This window comes from Pungitius pungitius, chromosome 21 (assembly GCF_949316345.1).
Source record: "Pungitius pungitius chromosome 21, fPunPun2.1, whole genome shotgun sequence".
NCBI lineage: Eukaryota > Metazoa > Chordata > Actinopteri > Perciformes > Gasterosteidae > Pungitius > Pungitius pungitius.
The window spans coordinates 7,847,673-7,867,915 of record NC_084920.1 but is presented as its reverse complement, the minus strand read 5'-3'; positions in this window follow the sequence as shown (position 1 = coordinate 7,867,915).

The window sequence follows — 20,243 nt, the reverse complement described above, 5'->3', positions numbered from 1 at the left end:
ACTCAACTACGTTGTGACCATTATTGTTACTTTCAAAGCTTTTGCAGAAGGAGAAAACAGCTAAAACGGACTGTATGAAGAATACATTAGCTTACACTGTTTCTATCAAGCATATTACCTTTTTTCTTCATTCTCATTATGGTATAATGGAGTAGGTATAGTTGTAGAATCTGACTCACAAAACTACGTTTTGACCATTATTGTCATTTTCAAAGCTTTTGCAGAAGGAGAAAACAGCTAAAAAGGACTGTATGAAGTTTGCTTTAGCTTACACTGTTTCTATCAAGCAAATGACCTCTTTCATCATTTTCATTATTGTATGAAGGATTAGGTATAGTTTTAGAACCTGACTCACTCAACTACGTTTTGACCATTATTGTTATTTTCAAAGCTTTTGCAGACGGAGAAAACAGCTAAAAAGGACTGTATGAAGATTGCTTTAGCTTACACTGTTTCTATCAAGCAAATTACCTTGACCATTATTGTTAGTTTTAAAGCTTTCGCAGAAGGAGAAAACAGCTAAAACGGACTGTATGAAGAAAGTTTTAGCTTACACTGTTTCTATCAAGCAAATGACCTTTTTTCATCACTTTCATTACGGTATGAAGGATTAGGTATAGTTTTAGAACCTGATTGATTTAACTACGTTTTGACCATTATTGTTACTTTCAAAGCTTTCGCAGAAGGAGAAAACAGCTAAAACGGACTCTAATGAAGAATACATTAGCTTACACTGTTTCTATCAAGCATATTACCTTTTTTCTTCATTTTCATTACGGTATGAAGGAATGGGTATAGTTTTAGAACCTGATTCACTCAACTACGTTGTGACCATTATTGTTACTTTCAAAGCTTTTGCAGAAGGAGAAAACAGCTAAAACGGACTGTATGAAGAATGCTTTAGCTTACACTGTTTCCATCAAGCAAATTACCTTTTTTCATCATTATCATTATGGTATGAAGGATTTGGTTTAGTTTTAAAACCTGATTCACTCAACTATGTTTTGACCATTATTCTTACTTTCAAAGCTTTTGCAGAAGGAGAAACAGCTAAAACGGAATCTAATGAATAATGCTTTAGCTTACACTGTTTCCATCAAGCCAATGACCTTTTTTCATCATTATCATTATGGTACGAAGGATTAGGTTTAGTTTTAGAACCTGATTCACTCAACTACGTTTTGACCATTATTGTTACTTTCAAAGCTTTTGCAGAAGGAGAAAACAGCTAAAACGGACTGTATGAAGAATGCTTTAGCTTACATTGTTTCCTTCAAGCAAATTACCTTTTTTCATCATTATCATTATTGTATGAAGGATTAGGTATAGTTTTAGAACCTGACTCACTCAACTACGTTTTGACCATTATTGTTAGTTTTAAAGCTTTCGCAGAAGGAGAAAACAGCTAAAAAGGACTGTATGAAGTTTGCTTTAGCTTACACTGTTTCTATCAAGCAAATGACCTCTTTCATCATTTTCATTATTGTATGAAGGATTAGGTATAGTTTTAGAACCTGACTCACTCAACTACGTTTTGACCATTATTGTTACTTTCAAAGCTTTCGCAGAAGGAGAAAACAGCTAAAACGGACTCTAATGAAGAATACATTAGCTTACACTGTTTCTATCAAGCATATTACCTTTTTTCTTCATTTTCATTACGGTATGAAGGACCATTATTGTTACTTTCAAAGCTTTTGCAGAAGGAGAAAACAGCTAAAACGGACTGTATGAAGAATGTTTTAGCTTACACTGTTTCTATCAAGCATATTACCTTTTTTCTTCATTTTCATTATGGTATAATGGATTAGGTATAGTTGTAGAATCTGACTCACAAAACTACGTTTTGACCATTATTGTTATTTTCAAAGCTTTTGCAGAAGGAGAAAACAGCTAAAACGGACTGTATGATGATTGCTTTAGCTTACACTGTTTCTATCAAGCAAATTACCTTGACCATTATTGTTAGTTTTAAAGCTTTCGCAGAAGGAGAAAACAGCTAAAACGGACTGTATGAAGATTGCTTTAGCTTACACCGTTTCTATCAAGCAAATGACCTTTTTTCATCACTTTCATTACGGTATGAAGGATTAGGTATAGTTTTAGAACCTGATTGACTCAACTACGTTTTGACCATTAATGTTACTTTCTAAGCTTTTGCAGAAGGAGAAAACAGCTAAAACGGACTGTATGAAGATTGCTTTAGCTTACACTGTTTCTATCAAGCAAATGACCTCTTTCATCATTTTCATTATTGTATGAAGGATTAGGTATAGTTTTAGAACCTGACTCACTCAACTACGTTTTGACCATTATTGTTACTTTCAAAGCTTTCGCAGAAGGACAAAACAGCTAAAACGGACTGTATGAAGAATGTTTTAGCTTACACTGTTTCTTTCAAACAAATGACCTTTTTTCATCACTTTCATTACGGTATGAAGGAATAGGTATAGTTTTAGAACCTGATTCACTCAACTACGTTGTGACCATTATTGTTACTTTCAAAGCTTTCGCAGAAGGAGAAAACAGCTTAAACGGACTGTATGAAGAATGTTTTAGCTTACACTGTTTCTTTCAAACAAATGACCTCTTTCATCACTTTCATTACGGTATGAAGGAATAGGTATAGTTTTAGAACCTGATTCACTCAACTACGTGACCATTATTGTTACTTTCAAAGCTTTTGCAGAAGAAGGATACATCTAAAACGGACTCTAATGAAGAATACATTAGCTTACACTGTTTCTATCAAGAATATTACCTTTTTTCTTCATTCTCATTATGGTATAATGGAGTAGGTATAGTTGTAGAATCTGACTCACAAAACTACGTTTTGACCATTATTGTTATTTTCAAAGCTTTTGCAGAAGGAGAAAACAGCTAAAAAGGACTGTATGAAGTTTGCTTTAGCTTACACTGTTTCTATCAAGCAAATGACCTCTTTCATCATTTTCATTATTGTATGAAGGATTAGGTATAGTTTTAGAACCTGACTCACTCAACTACGTTTTGACCATTATTGTTATTTTCAAAGCTTTTGCAGACGGAGAAAACAGCTAAAAAGGACTGTATGAAGATTGCTTTAGCTTACACTGTTTCTATCAAGCAAATTACCTTGACCATTATTGTTAGTTTTAAAGCTTTCGCAGAAGGAGAAAACAGCTAAAACGGACTGTATGAAGAATGTTTTAGCTTACACTGTTTCTATCAAGCAAATGACCTTTTTTCATCACTTTCATTACGGTATGAAGGATTAGATATAGTTTTAGAACCTGATTGACTCAACTACGTTTTGACTATTATTGTTACTTTCAAAGCTTTCGCAGAAGGAGAAAACAGCTAAAACGGACTCTAATGAAGAATGTTTTAACTTACACTGTTTCTATCAAGCATATTACCTTTTTTCTTCATTTTCATTATGGTATAATGGATTAGGTATAGTTGTAGAATCTGACTCACAAAACTACGTTTTGACCATTATTGTTACTTTCAAAGCTTTCGCAGAAGGACAAAACAGCTAAAACGGACTGTATGAAGAATGTTTTAGCTTACACTGTTTCTTTCAAACAAATGACCTTTTTTCATCACTTTCATTACGGTATGAAGGAATAGGTATAGTTTTAGAACCTGATTCACTCAACTACGTGTGACCATTATTGTTACTTTCAAAGCTTTCGCAGAAGGAGAAAACAGCTTAAACGGACTGTATGAAGAATGTTTTAGCTTACACTGTTTCTTTCAAACAAATGACCTCTTTCATCACTTTCATTACGGTATGAAGGAATAGGTATAGTTTTAGAACCTGATTCACTCAACTACGTGACCATTATTGTTACTTTCAAAGCTTTTGCAGAAGAAGGATACATCTAAAACGGACTCTAATGAAGAATACATTAGCTTACACTGTTTCTATCAAGCATATTACCTTTTTTCTTCATTTTCATTATGGTATAATGGATTAGGTATAGTTGTAGAATCTGACTCACAAAACTACGTTTTGACCATTATTGTTATTTTCAAAGCTTTTGCAGAAGGAGAAAACAGCTAAAAAGGACTGTATGAAGATTGCTTTAGCTTACACTGTTTCTATCAAGCAAATTACCTTGACCATTATTGTTAGTTTTAAAGCTTTCGCAGAAGGAGAAAACAGCTAAAACGGACTGTATGAAGAATGTTTTAGCTTACACTGTTTCTATCAAGCAAATGACCTTTTTTCATCACTTTCATTACGGTATGAAGGATTAGGTATAGTTTTAGAACCTGATTGACTCAACTACGTTTTGACCATTATTGTTACTTTCAAAGCTTTCGCAGAAGGAGAAAACAGCTAAAACGGACTCTAATGAAGAATACATTAGCTTACACTGTTTCTATCAAGCATATTACCTTTTTTCTTCAATTTCATTACGGTATGAAGGAATGGGTATAGTTTTAGAACCTGATTCACTCAACTACGTTGTGACCATTATTGTTACTTTCAAAGCTTTTGCAGAAGGAGAAAACAGCTAAAACGGACTGTATGAAGATTGCTTTAGCTTACACTGTTTCTATCAAGCAAATGACCTCTTTCATCATTTTCATTATTGTATGAAGGATTAGGTATAGTTTTAGAACCTGACTCACTCAACTACGTTGTGACCATTATTGTTACTTTCAAAGCTTTTGCAGAAGGAGAAAACAGCTAAAACGGACTGTATGAAGAATGCTTTAGCTTACACTGTTTCCATCAAGCAAATTACCTTTTTTCATCATTATCATTATCGTATGAAGGATTTGGTTTAGTTTTAAAACCTGACTCACTCAACTACGTTGTGACCATTATTGTTACTTTCAAAGCTTTTGCAGAAGGAGAAAACAGCTAAAACGGACTGTATGAAGAATGTTTTAGCTTACACTGTTTCTTTTAAACAAATGACCTTTTTTCATCACTTTCATTACGGTATGAAGGAATAGGTATAGTTTTAGAACCTGATTCACTCAACTACGTTGTGACCATTATTGTTACTTTCAAAGCTTTTGCAGAAGAAGGATACATCTAAAACAGACTCTAATGAAGAATACATTAGCTTACACTGTTTCTATCAAGCATATTACCTTTTTTCTTCATTCTCATTATGGTATAATGGAGTAGGTATAGTTGTAGAATCTGACTCACAAAACTACGTTTTGACCATTATTGTTATTTTCAAAGCTTTTGCAGAAGGAGAAAACAGCTAAAAAGGACTGTATGAAGTTTGCTTTAGCTTACACTGTTTCTATCAAGCAAATGACCTCTTTCATCATTTTCATTATTGTATGAAGGATTAGGTATAGTTTTAGAACCTGACTCACTCAACTACGTTTTGACCATTATTGTTATTTTCAAAGCTTTTGCAGACGGAGAAAACAGCTAAAAAGGACTGTATGAAGATTGCTTTAGCTTACACTGTTTCTATCAGGCAAATTACCTTGACCATTATTGTTAGTTTTAAAGCTTTCGCAGAAGGAGAAAACAGCTAAAACGGACTGTATGAAGAGTGTTTTAGCTTACACTGTTTCTATCAAGCAAATGACCTTTTTTCATCACTTTCATTACGGTATGAAGGATTAGGTATAGTTTTAGAACCTGATTGACTCAACTACGTTTTGACCATTATTGTTACTTTCAAAGCTTTCTCAGAAGGAGAAAACAGCTAAAACGGACTCTAATGAAGAATACATTAGCTTACACTGTTTCTATCAAGCATATTACCTTTTTTCTTCATTTTCATTACGGTATGAAGGAATGGGTATAGTTTTAGAACCTGATTCACTCAACTACGTTGTGACCATTATTGTTACTTTCAAAGCTTTTGCAGAAGGAGAAAACAGCTAAAACGGACTGTATGAAGAATGTTTTAGCTTACACTGTTTCTTTTAAACAAATGACCTTTTTTCATCACTTTCATTACGGTATGAAGGAATAGGTATAGTTTTAGAACCTGATTCACTCAACTACGTTGTGACCATTATTGTTACTTTCAAAGCTTTTGCAGAAGAAGGATACATCTAAAACGGACTCTAATGAAGAATACATTAGCTTACACTGTTTCTATCAAGCATATTACCTTTTTTCTTCATTCTCATTATGGTATAATGGCGTAGGTATAGTTGTAGAATCTGACTCACAAAACTACGTTTTGACCATTATTGTTATTTTCAAAGCTTTTGCAGAAGGAGAAAACAGCTAAAAAGGACTGTATGAAGTTTGCTTTAGCTTACACTGTTTCTATCAAGCAAATGACCTCTTTCATCATTTTCATTATTGTATGAAGGATTAGGTATAGTTTTAGAACCTGACTCACTCAACTACGTTTTGACCATTATTGTTACTTTCAAAGCTTTCGCAGAAGGAGAAAACAGCTAGAACGGACTCTAATGAAGAATACATTAGCTTACACTGTTTCTATCAAGCATATTACCTTTTTTCTTCATTTTCATTATGGTATAATGGATTAGGTATAGTTGTAGAATCTGACTCACAAAACTACGTTTTGACCATTATTGTTATTTTCAAAGCTTTTGCAGAAGGAGAAAACAGCTAAAAAGGACTGTATGAAGTTTGCTTTAGCTTACACTGTTTCTATCAAGCAAATGACCTCTTTCATCATTTTCATTATTGTATGAAGGATTAGGTATAGTTTTAGAACCTGACTCACTCAACTACGTTTTGACCATTATTGTTATTTTCAAAGCTTTTGCAGACGGAGAAAACAGCTAAAAAGGACTGTATGAAGATTGCTTTAGCTTACACTGTTTCTATCAAGCAAATTACCTTGACCATTATTGTTAGTTTTAAAGCTTTCGCAGAAGGAGAAAACAGCTAAAACGGACTGTATGAAGAAAGTTTTAGCTTACACTGTTTCTATCAAGCAAATGACCTTTTTTCATCACTTTCATTACGGTATGAAGGATTAGGTATAGTTTTAGAACCTGATTGATTTAACTACGTTTTGACCATTATTGTTACTTTCAAAGCTTTCGCAGAAGGAGAAAACAGCTAAAACGGACTCTAATGAAGAATACATTAGCTTACACTGTTTCTATCAAGCATATTACCTTTTTTCTTCATTTTCATTACGGTATGAAGGAATGGGTATAGTTTTAGAACCTGATTCACTCAACTACGTTGTGACCATTATTGTTACTTTCAAAGCTTTTGCAGAAGGAGAAAACAGCTAAAACGGACTGTATGAAGAATGCTTTAGCTTACACTGTTTCCATCAAGCAAATTACCTTTTTTCATCATTATCATTATGGTATGAAGGATTTGGTTTAGTTTTAAAACCTGATTCACTCAACTATGTTTTGACCATTATTCTTACTTTGAAAGCTTTTGCAGAAGGAGAAACAGCTAAAACGGAATCTAATGAATAATGCTTTAGCTTACACTGTTTCCATCAAGCCAATGACCTTTTTTCATCATTATCATTATGGTACGAAGGATTAGGTTTAGTTTTAGAACCTGATTCACTCAACTACGTTTTGACCATTATTGTTACTTTCAAAGCTTTTGCAGAAGGAGAAAACAGCTAAAACGGACTGTATGAAGAATGCTTTAGCTTACATTGTTTCCTTCAAGCAAATTACCTTTTTTCATCATTATCATTATTGTATGAAGGATTAGGTATAGTTTTAGAACCTGACTCACTCAACTACGTTTTGACCATTATTGTTAGTTTTAAAGCTTTCGCAGAAGGAGAAAACAGCTAAAAAGGACTGTATGAAGTTTGCTTTAGCTTACACTGTTTCTATCAAGCAAATGACCTCTTTCATCATTTTCATTATTGTATGAAGGATTAGGTATAGTTTTAGAACCTGACTCACTCAACTACGTTTTGACCATTATTGTTACTTTCAAAGCTTTCGCAGAAGGAGAAAACAGCTAAAACGGACTCTAATGAAGAATACATTAGCTTACACTGTTTCTATCAAGCATATTACCTTTTTTCTTCATTTTCATTACGGTATGAAGGACCATTATTGTTACTTTCAAAGCTTTTGCAGAAGGAGAAAACAGCTAAAACGGACTGTATGAAGAATGTTTTAGCTTACACTGTTTCTATCAAGCATATTACCTTTTTTCTTCATTTTCATTATGGTATAATGGATTAGGTATAGTTGTAGAATCTGACTCACAAAACTACGTTTTGACCATTATTGTTATTTTCAAAGCTTTTGCAGAAGGAGAAAACAGCTAAAACGGACTGTATGAAGATTGCTTTAGCTTACACTGTTTCTATCAAGCAAATGACCTCTTTCATCATTTTCATTATTGTATGAAGGATTAGGTATAGTTTTAGAACCTGACTCACTCAACTACGTTTTGACCATTATTGTTATTTTCAAAGCTTTTGCAGACGGAGAAAACAGCTAAAAAGGACTGTATGAAGATTGCTTTAGCTTACACTGTTTCTATCAAGCAAATTACCTTGACCATTATTGTTAGTTTTAAAGCTTTCGCAGAAGGAGAAAACAGCTAAAACGGACTGTATGAAGAAAGTTTTAGCTTACACTGTTTCTATCAAGCAAATGACCTTTTTTCATCACTTTCATTACGGTATGAAGGATTAGGTATAGTTTTAGAACCTGATTGATTTAACTACGTTTTGACCATTATTGTTACTTTCAAAGCTTTCGCAGAAGGAGAAAACAGCTAAAACGGACTCTAATGAAGAATACATTAGCTTACACTGTTTCTATCAAGCATATTACCTTTTTTCTTCATTTTCATTACGGTATGAAGGAATGGGTATAGTTTTAGAACCTGATTCACTCAACTACGTTGTGACCATTATTGTTACTTTCAAAGCTTTTGCAGAAGGAGAAAACAGCTAAAACGGACTGTATGAAGAATGCTTTAGCTTACACTGTTTCCATCAAGCAAATTACCTTTTTTCATCATTATCATTATGGTATGAAGGATTTGGTTTAGTTTTAAAACCTGATTCACTCAACTATGTTTTGACCATTATTCTTACTTTCAAAGCTTTTGCAGAAGGAGAAACAGCTAAAACGGAATCTAATGAATAATGCTTTAGCTTACACTGTTTCCATCAAGCCAATGACCTTTTTTCATCATTATCATTATGGTACGAAGGATTAGGTTTAGTTTTAGAACCTGATTCACTCAACTACGTTTTGACCATTATTGTTACTTTCAAAGCTTTTGCAGAAGGAGAAAACAGCTAAAACGGACTGTATGAAGAATGCTTTAGCTTACATTGTTTCCTTCAAGCAAATTACCTTTTTTCATCATTATCATTATTGTATGAAGGATTAGGTATAGTTTTAGAACCTGACTCACTCAACTACGTTTTGACCATTATTGTTAGTTTTAAAGCTTTCGCAGAAGGAGAAAACAGCTAAAAAGGACTGTATGAAGTTTGCTTTAGCTTACACTGTTTCTATCAAGCAAATGACCTCTTTCATCATTTTCATTATTGTATGAAGGATTAGGTATAGTTTTAGAACCTGACTCACTCAACTACGTTTTGACCATTATTGTTACTTTCAAAGTTTTCTCAGAAGGAGAAAACAGCTAAAACGGACTCTAATGAAGAATACATTAGCTTACACTGTTTCTATCAAGCATATTACCTTTTTTCTTCATTTTCATTACGGTATGAAGGACCATTATTGTTACTTTCAAAGCTTTTGCAGAAGGAGAAAACAGCTAAAACGGACTGTATGAAGAATGTTTTAGCTTACACTGTTTCTATCAAGCATATTACCTTTTTTCTTCATTTTCATTATGGTATAATGGATTAGGTATAGTTGTAGAATCTGACTCACAAAACTACGTTTTGACCATTATTGTTATTTTCAAAGCTTTTGCAGAAGGAGAAAACAGCTAAAACGGACTGTATGATGATTGCTTTAGCTTACACTGTTTCTATCAAGCAAATTACCTTGACCATTATTGTTAGTTTTAAAGCTTTCGCAGAAGGAGAAAACAGCTAAAACGGACTGTATGAAGATTGCTTTAGCTTACACCGTTTCTATCAAGCAAATGACCTTTTTTCATCACTTTCATTACGGTATGAAGGATTAGGTATAGTTTTAGAACCTGATTGACTCAACTACGTTTTGACCATTAATGTTACTTTCTAAGCTTTTGCAGAAGGAGAAAACAGCTAAAACGGACTGTATGAAGATTGCTTTAGCTTACACTGTTTCTATCAAGCAAATGACCTCTTTCATCATTTTCATTATTGTATGAAGGATTAGGTATAGTTTTAGAACCTGACTCACTCAACTACGTTTTGACCATTATTGTTACTTTCAAAGCTTTCGCAGAAGGACAAAACAGCTAAAACGGACTGTATGAAGAATGTTTTAGCTTACACTGTTTCTTTCAAACAAATGACCTTTTTTCATCACTTTCATTACGGTATGAAGGAATAGGTATAGTTTTAGAACCTGATTCACTCAACTACGTTGTGACCATTATTGTTACTTTCAAAGCTTTCGCAGAAGGAGAAAACAGCTTAAACGGACTGTATGAAGAATGTTTTAGCTTACACTGTTTCTTTCAAACAAATGACCTCTTTCATCACTTTCATTACGGTATGAAGGAATAGGTATAGTTTTAGAACCTGATTCACTCAACTACGTGACCATTATTGTTACTTTCAAAGCTTTTGCAGAAGAAGGATACATCTAAAACGGACTCTAATGAAGAATACATTAGCTTACACTGTTTCTATCAAGAATATTACCTTTTTTCTTCATTCTCATTATGGTATAATGGAGTAGGTATAGTTGTAGAATCTGACTCACAAAACTACGTTTTGACCATTATTGTTATTTTCAAAGCTTTTGCAGAAGGAGAAAACAGCTAAAAAGGACTGTATGAAGTTTGCTTTAGCTTACACTGTTTCTATCAAGCAAATGACCTCTTTCATCATTTTCATTATTGTATGAAGGATTAGGTATAGTTTTAGAACCTGACTCACTCAACTACGTTTTGACCATTATTGTTATTTTCAAAGCTTTTGCAGACGGAGAAAACAGCTAAAAAGGACTGTATGAAGATTGCTTTAGCTTACACTGTTTCTATCAAGCAAATTACCTTGACCATTATTGTTAGTTTTAAAGCTTTCGCAGAAGGAGAAAACAGCTAAAACGGACTGTATGAAGAATGTTTTAGCTTACACTGTTTCTATCAAGCAAATGACCTTTTTTCATCACTTTCATTACGGTATGAAGGATTAGGTATAGTTTTAGAACCTGATTGACTCAACTACGTTTTGACCATTAATGTTACTTTCTAAGCTTTTGCAGAAGGAGAAAACAGCTAAAACGGACTGTATGAAGATTGCTTTAGCTTACACTGTTTCTATCAAGCAAATGACCTCTTTCATCATTTTCATTATTGTATGAAGGATTAGGTATAGTTTTAGAACCTGACTCACTCAACTACGTTTTGACCATTATTGTTATTTTCAAAGCTTTTGCAGACGGAGAAAACAGCTAAAAAGGACTGTATGAAGATTGCTTTAGCTTACACTGTTTCTATCAGGCAAATTACCTTGACCATTATTGTTAGTTTTAAAGCTTTCGCAGAAGGAGAAAACAGCTAAAACGGACTGTATGAAGAATGTTTTAGCTTACACTGTTTCTATCAAGCAAATGACCTTTTTTCATCACTTTCATTACGGTATGAAGGATTAGGTATAGTTTTAGAACCTGATTGACTCAACTACGTTTTGACCATTATTGTTACTTTCAAAGCTTTCTCAGAAGGAGAAAACAGCTAAAACGGACTCTAATGAAGAATACATTAGCTTACACTGTTTCTATCAAGCATATTACCTTTTTTCTTCATTTTCATTACGGTATGAAGGAATGGGTATAGTTTTAGAACCTGATTCACTCAACTACGTTGTGACCATTATTGTTACTTTCAAAGCTTTTGCAGAAGGAGAAAACAGCTAAAACGGACTGTATGAAGAATGTTTTAGCTTACACTGTTTCTTTTAAACAAATGACCTTTTTTCATCACTTTCATTACGGTATGAAGGAATAGGTATAGTTTTAGAACCTGATTCACTCAACTACGTTGTGACCATTATTGTTACTTTCAAAGCTTTTGCAGAAGAAGGATACATCTAAAACGGACTCTAATGAAGAATACATTAGCTTACACTGTTTCTATCAAGCATATTACCTTTTTTCTTCATTCTCATTATGGTATAATGGCGTAGGTATAGTTGTAGAATCTGACTCACAAAACTACGTTTTGACCATTATTGTTATTTTCAAAGCTTTTGCAGAAGGAGAAAACAGCTAAAAAGGACTGTATGAAGTTTGCTTTAGCTTACACTGTTTCTATCAAGCAAATTACCTTGACCATTATTGTTAGTTTTAAAGCTTTCGCAGAAGGAGAAAACAGCTAAAACGGACTGTATGAAGAATGTTTTAGCTTACACTGTTTCTATCAAGCAAATGACCTCTTTCATCATTTTCATTATTGTATGAAGGATTAGGTATAGTTTTAGAACCTGACTCACTCAACTACGTTTTGACCATTATTGTTACTTTCAAAGCTTTCGCAGAAGGAGAAAACAGCTAAAACGGACTCTAATGAAGAATACATTAGCTTACACTGTTTCTATCAAGCATATTACCTTTTTTCTTCATTTTCATTATGGTATAATGGATTAGGTATAGTTGTAGAACCTGATTCACTCAACTACGTGTGACCATTGTTGTTACTTTCAAAGCTTTCGCAGAAGGAGAAAACAGCTTAAACGGACTGTATGAAGAAAGTTTTAGCTTACACTGTTTCTATCAAGCATATTACCTTTTTTCTTCATTTTCATTACGGTATGAAGGAATGGGTATAGTTTTAGAACCTGATTCACTCAACTACGTTGTGACCATTATTGTTACTTTCAAAGCTTTTGCAGAAGGAGAAAACAGCTAAAACGGACTGTATGAAGAATACATTAGCTTACACTGTTTCTATCAAGCATATTACCTTTTTTCTTCATTCTCATTATGGTATAATGGAGTAGGTATAGTTGTAGAATCTGACTCACAAAACTACGTTTTGACCATTATTGTCATTTTCAAAGCTTTTGCAGAAGGAGAAAACAGCTAAAAAGGACTGTATGAAGTTTGCTTTAGCTTACACTGTTTCTATCAAGCAAATGACCTCTTTCATCATTTTCATTATTGTATGAAGGATTAGGTATAGTTTTAGAACCTGACTCACTCAACTACGTTTTGACCATTATTGTTATTTTCAAAGCTTTTGCAGACGGAGAAAACAGCTAAAAAGGACTGTATGAAGATTGCTTTAGCTTACACTGTTTCTATCAAGCAAATTACCTTGACCATTATTGTTAGTTTTAAAGCTTTCGCAGAAGGAGAAAACAGCTAAAACGGACTGTATGAAGAAAGTTTTAGCTTACACTGTTTCTATCAAGCAAATGACCTTTTTTCATCACTTTCATTACGGTATGAAGGATTAGGTATAGTTTTAGAACCTGATTGATTTAACTACGTTTTGACCATTATTGTTACTTTCAAAGCTTTCGCAGAAGGAGAAAACAGCTAAAACGGACTCTAATGAAGAATACATTAGCTTACACTGTTTCTATCAAGCATATTACCTTTTTTCTTCATTTTCATTACGGTATGAAGGAATGGGTATAGTTTTAGAACCTGATTCACTCAACTACGTTGTGACCATTATTGTTACTTTCAAAGCTTTTGCAGAAGGAGAAAACAGCTAAAACGGACTGTATGAAGAATGCTTTAGCTTACACTGTTTCCATCAAGCAAATTACCTTTTTTCATCATTATCATTATGGTATGAAGGATTTGGTTTAGTTTTAAAACCTGATTCACTCAACTATGTTTTGACCATTATTCTTACTTTCAAAGCTTTTGCAGAAGGAGAAACAGCTAAAACGGAATCTAATGAATAATGCTTTAGCTTACACTGTTTCCATCAAGCCAATGACCTTTTTTCATCATTATCATTATGGTACGAAGGATTAGGTTTAGTTTTAGAACCTGATTCACTCAACTACGTTTTGACCATTATTGTTACTTTCAAAGCTTTTGCAGAAGGAGAAAACAGCTAAAACGGACTGTATGAAGAATGCTTTAGCTTACATTGTTTCCTTCAAGCAAATTACCTTTTTTCATCATTATCATTATTGTATGAAGGATTAGGTATAGTTTTAGAACCTGACTCACTCAACTACGTTTTGACCATTATTGTTAGTTTTAAAGCTTTCGCAGAAGGAGAAAACAGCTAAAAAGGACTGTATGAAGTTTGCTTTAGCTTACACTGTTTCTATCAAGCAAATGACCTCTTTCATCATTTTCATTATTGTATGAAGGATTAGGTATAGTTTTAGAACCTGACTCACTCAACTACGTTTTGACCATTATTGTTACTTTCAAAGCTTTCGCAGAAGGAGAAAACAGCTAAAACGGACTCTAATGAAGAATACATTAGCTTACACTGTTTCTATCAAGCATATTACCTTTTTTCTTCATTTTCATTACGGTATGAAGGACCATTATTGTTACTTTCAAAGCTTTTGCAGAAGGAGAAAACAGCTAAAACGGACTGTATGAAGAATGTTTTAGCTTACACTGTTTCTATCAAGCATATTACCTTTTTTCTTCATTTTCATTATGGTATAATGGATTAGGTATAGTTGTAGAATCTGACTCACAAAACTACGTTTTGACCATTATTGTTATTTTCAAAGCTTTTGCAGAAGGAGAAAACAGCTAAAACGGACTGTATGATGATTGCTTTAGCTTACACTGTTTCTATCAAGCAAATTACCTTGACCATTATTGTTAGTTTTAAAGCTTTCGCAGAAGGAGAAAACAGCTAAAACGGACTGTATGAAGATTGCTTTAGCTTACACCGTTTCTATCAAGCAAATGACCTTTTTTCATCACTTTCATTACGGTATGAAGGATTAGGTATAGTTTTAGAACCTGATTGACTCAACTACGTTTTGACCATTAATGTTACTTTCTAAGCTTTTGCAGAAGGAGAAAACAGCTAAAACGGACTGTATGAAGATTGCTTTAGCTTACACTGTTTCTATCAAGCAAATGACCTCTTTCATCATTTTCATTATTGTATGAAGGATTAGGTATAGTTTTAGAACCTGACTCACTCAACTACGTTTTGACCATTATTGTTACTTTCAAAGCTTTCGCAGAAGGACAAAACAGCTAAAACGGACTGTATGAAGAATGTTTTAGCTTACACTGTTTCTTTCAAACAAATGACCTTTTTTCATCACTTTCATTACGGTATGAAGGAATAGGTATAGTTTTAGAACCTGATTCACTCAACTACGTTGTGACCATTATTGTTACTTTCAAAGCTTTCGCAGAAGGAGAAAACAGCTTAAACGGACTGTATGAAGAATGTTTTAGCTTACACTGTTTCTTTCAAACAAATGACCTCTTTCATCACTTTCATTACGGTATGAAGGAATAGGTATAGTTTTAGAACCTGATTCACTCAACTACGTGACCATTATTGTTACTTTCAAAGCTTTTGCAGAAGAAGGATACATCTAAAACGGACTCTAATGAAGAATACATTAGCTTACACTGTTTCTATCAAGAATATTACCTTTTTTCTTCATTCTCATTATGGTATAATGGAGTAGGTATAGTTGTAGAATCTGACTCACAAAACTACGTTTTGACCATTATTGTTATTTTCAAAGCTTTTGCAGAAGGAGAAAACAGCTAAAAAGGACTGTATGAAGTTTGCTTTAGCTTACACTGTTTCTATCAAGCAAATGACCTCTTTCATCATTTTCATTATTGTATGAAGGATTAGGTATAGTTTTAGAACCTGACTCACTCAACTACGTTTTGACCATTATTGTTATTTTCAAAGCTTTTGCAGACGGAGAAAACAGCTAAAAAGGACTGTATGAAGATTGCTTTAGCTTACACTGTTTCTATCAAGCAAATTACCTTGACCATTATTGTTAGTTTTAAAGCTTTCGCAGAAGGAGAAAACAGCTAAAACGGACTGTATGAAGAATGTTTTAGCTTACACTGTTTCTATCAAGCAAATGACCTTTTTTCATCACTTTCATTACGGTATGAAGGATTAGATATAGTTTTAGAACCTGATTGACTCAACTACGTTTTGACTATTATTGTTACTTTCAAAGCTTTCGCAGAAGGAGAAAACAGCTAAAACGGACTCTAATGAAGAATGTTTTAACTTACACTGTTTCTATCAAGCATATTACCTTTTTTCTTCATTTTCATTATGGTATAATGGATTAGGTATAGTTGTAGAATCTGACTCACAAAACTACGTTTTGACCATTATTGTTACTTTCAAAGCTTTCGCAGAAGGACAAAACAGCTAAAACGGACTGTATGAAGAATGTTTTAGCTTACACTGTTTCTTTCAAACAAATGACCTTTTTTCATCACTTTCATTACGGTATGAAGGAATAGGTATAGTTTTAGAACCTGATTCACTCAACTACGTGTGACCATTATTGTTACTTTCAAAGCTTTCGCAGAAGGAGAAAACAGCTTAAACGGACTGTATGAAGAATGTTTTAGCTTACACTGTTTCTTTCAAACAAATGACCTCTTTCATCACTTTCATTACGGTATGAAGGAATAGGTATAGTTTTAGAACCTGATTCACTCAACTACGTGACCATTATTGTTACTTTCAAAGCTTTTGCAGAAGAAGGATACATCTAAAACGGACTCTAATGAAGAATACATTAGCTTACACTGTTTCTATCAAGCATATTACCTTTTTTCTTCATTTTCATTATGGTATAATGGATTAGGTATAGTTGTAGAATCTGACTCACAAAACTACGTTTTGACCATTATTGTTATTTTCAAAGCTTTTGCAGAAGGAGAAAACAGCTAAAAAGGACTGTATGAAGATTGCTTTAGCTTACACTGTTTCTATCAAGCAAATTACCTTGACCATTATTGTTAGTTTTAAAGCTTTCGCAGAAGGAGAAAACAGCTAAAACGGACTGTATGAAGAATGTTTTAGCTTACACTGTTTCTATCAAGCAAATGACCTTTTTTCATCACTTTCATTACGGTATGAAGGATTAGGTATAGTTTTAGAACCTGATTGACTCAACTACGTTTTGACCATTATTGTTACTTTCAAAGCTTTCGCAGAAGGAGAAAACAGCTAAAACGGACTCTAATGAAGAATACATTAGCTTACACTGTTTCTATCAAGCATATTACCTTTTTTCTTCAATTTCATTACGGTATGAAGGAATGGGTATAGTTTTAGAACCTGATTCACTCAACTACGTTGTGACCATTATTGTTACTTTCAAAGCTTTTGCAGAAGGAGAAAACAGCTAAAACGGACTGTATGAAGATTGCTTTAGCTTACACTGTTTCTATCAAGCAAATGACCTCTTTCATCATTTTCATTATTGTATGAAGGATTAGGTATAGTTTTAGAACCTGACTCACTCAACTACGTTGTGACCATTATTGTTACTTTCAAAGCTTTTGCAGAAGGAGAAAACAGCTAAAACGGACTGTATGAAGAATGCTTTAGCTTACACTGTTTCCATCAAGCAAATTACCTTTTTTCATCATTATCATTATCGTATGAAGGATTTGGTTTAGTTTTAAAACCTGACTCACTCAACTACGTTGTGACCATTATTGTTACTTTCAAAGCTTTTGCAGAAGGAGAAAACAGCTAAAACGGACTGTATGAAGAATGTTTTAGCTTACACTGTTTCTTTTAAACAAATGACCTTTTTTCATCACTTTCATTACGGTATGAAGGAATAGGTATAGTTTTAGAACCTGATTCACTCAACTACGTTGTGACCATTATTGTTACTTTCAAAGCTTTTGCAGAAGAAGGATACATCTAAAACAGACTCTAATGAAGAATACATTAGCTTACACTGTTTCTATCAAGCATATTACCTTTTTTCTTCATTCTCATTATGGTATAATGGAGTAGGTATAGTTGTAGAATCTGACTCACAAAACTACGTTTTGACCATTATTGTTATTTTCAAAGCTTTTGCAGAAGGAGAAAACAGCTAAAAAGGACTGTATGAAGTTTGCTTTAGCTTACACTGTTTCTATCAAGCAAATGACCTCTTTCATCATTTTCATTATTGTATGAAGGATTAGGTATAGTTTTAGAACCTGACTCACTCAACTACGTTTTGACCATTATTGTTATTTTCAAAGCTTTTGCAGACGGAGAAAACAGCTAAAAAGGACTGTATGAAGATTGCTTTAGCTTACACTGTTTCTATCAGGCAAATTACCTTGACCATTATTGTTAGTTTTAAAGCTTTCGCAGAAGGAGAAAACAGCTAAAACGGACTGTATGAAGAATGTTTTAGCTTACACTGTTTCTATCAAGCAAATGACCTTTTTTCATCACTTTCATTACGGTATGAAGGATTAGGTATAGTTTTAGAACCTGATTGACTCAACTACGTTTTGACCATTATTGTTACTTTCAAAGCTTTCTCAGAAGGAGAAAACAGCTAAAACGGACTCTAATGAAGAATACATTAGCTTACACTGTTTCTATCAAGCATATTACCTTTTTTCTTCATTTTCATTACGGTATGAAGGAATGGGTATAGTTTTAGAACCTGATTCACTCAACTACGTTGTGACCATTATTGTTACTTTCAAAGCTTTTGCAGAAGGAGAAAACAGCTAAAACGGACTGTATGAAGAATGTTTTAGCTTACACTGTTTCTTTTAAACAAATGACCTTTTTTCATCACTTTCATTACGGTATGAAGGAATAGGTATAGTTTTAGAACCTGATTCACTCAACTACGTTGTGACCATTATTGTTACTTTCAAAGCTTTTGCAGAAGAAGGATACATCTAAAACGGACTCTAATGAAGAATACATTAGCTTACACTGTTTCTATCAAGCATATTACCTTTTTTCTTCATTCTCATTATGGTATAATGGCGTAGGTATAGTTGTAGAATCTGACTCACAAAACTACGTTTTGACCATTATTGTTATTTTCAAAGCTTTTGCAGAAGGAGAAAACAGCTAAAAAGGACTGTATGAAGTTTGCTTTAGCTTACACTGTTTCTATCAAGCAAATGACCTCTTTCATCATTTTCATTATTGTATGAAGGATTAGGTATAGTTTTAGAACCTGACTCACTCAACTACGTTTTGACCATTATTGTTACTTTCAAAGCTTTCGCAGAAGGAGAAAACAGCTAGAACGGACTCTAATGAAGAATACATTAGCTTACACTGTTTCTATCAAGCATATTACCTTTTTTCTTCATTTTCATTATGGTATAATGGATTAGGTATAGTTGTAGAATCTGACTCACAAAACTACGTTTTGACCATTATTGTTATTTTCAAAGCTTTTGCAGAAGGAGAAAACAGCTAAAAAGGACTGTATGAAGTTTGCTTTAGCTTACACTGTTTCTATCAAGCAAATGACCTCTTTCATCATTTTCATTATTGTATGAAGGATTAGGTATAGTTTTAGAACCTGACTCACTCAACTACGTTTTGACCATTATTGTTATTTTCAAAGCTTTTGCAGACGGAGAAAACAGCTAAAAAGGACTGTATGAAGATTGCTTTAGCTTACACTGTTTCTATCAAGCAAATTACCTTGACCATTATTGTTAGTTTTAAAGCTTTCGCAGAAGGAGAAAACAGCTAAAACGGACTGTATGAAGAAAGTTTTAGCTTACACTGTTTCTATCAAGCAAATGACCTTTTTTCATCACTTTCATTACGGTATGAAGGATTAGGTATAGTTTTAGAACCTGATTGATTTAACTACGTTTTGACCATTATTGTTACTTTCAAAGCTTTCGCAGAAGGAGAAAACAGCTAAAACGGACTCTAATGAAGAATACATTAGCTTACACTGTTTCTATCAAGCATATTACCTTTTTTCTTCATTTTCATTACGGTATGAAGGAATGGGTATAGTTTTAGAACCTGATTCACTCAACTACGTTGTGACCATTATTGTTACTTTCAAAGCTTTTGCAGAAGGAGAAAACAGCTAAAACGGACTGTATGAAGAATGCTTTAGCTTACACTGTTTCCATCAAGCAAATTACCTTTTTTCATCATTATCATTATGGTATGAAGGATTTGGTTTAGTTTTAAAACCTGATTCACTCAACTATGTTTTGACCATTATTCTTACTTTGAAAGCTTTTGC